This window comes from Phalaenopsis equestris, unplaced genomic scaffold (genome assembly GCF_001263595.1).
Source record: "Phalaenopsis equestris unplaced genomic scaffold, ASM126359v1 Scaffold233054, whole genome shotgun sequence".
In the NCBI taxonomy this organism is placed as follows: Eukaryota; Viridiplantae; Streptophyta; class Magnoliopsida; order Asparagales; family Orchidaceae; genus Phalaenopsis; species Phalaenopsis equestris.
The window spans coordinates 101,242-101,679 of record NW_018251008.1 but is presented as its reverse complement, the minus strand read 5'-3'; positions in this window follow the sequence as shown (position 1 = coordinate 101,679).

Genomic DNA, 438 nt, shown 5'->3' with positions numbered 1-438 from the left:
ATCTGACCCGCCGAACAGCCACGCAGCGCGCTCCTATTCGAAGCTGCCTTCTGAGTCAGCTGCCACGCGTCCCACCTTATCGTTCCACAGCATCATCCGGCTTGATCTCCGCCATCCATTCAATACACGCGAGAATGAACGACATCCGTTCATCGTCCTCGATGGCCTTAACCGAGAGCCGTCCAACTTAAAAGCTTAATATCTCTCTTGTTTTTTAATGGATTTTGATGATTTTTTTTTAAATTGTTTGTCTTGAAGAGACAAACACATCTATATGGTAAACATACTATGAAATCAAACCATCATAAATGGAGAGCTCACGAAGGCTCGGGAGAGTGAGTGAGGTTATACCTTTGCTCCGAGAGGTTTAGCCTCAATCAGAGATTCTTCACACCTTCGTTGGGTCCCAAAGAGCTTAGGGATGAAGCCTCTGGCACT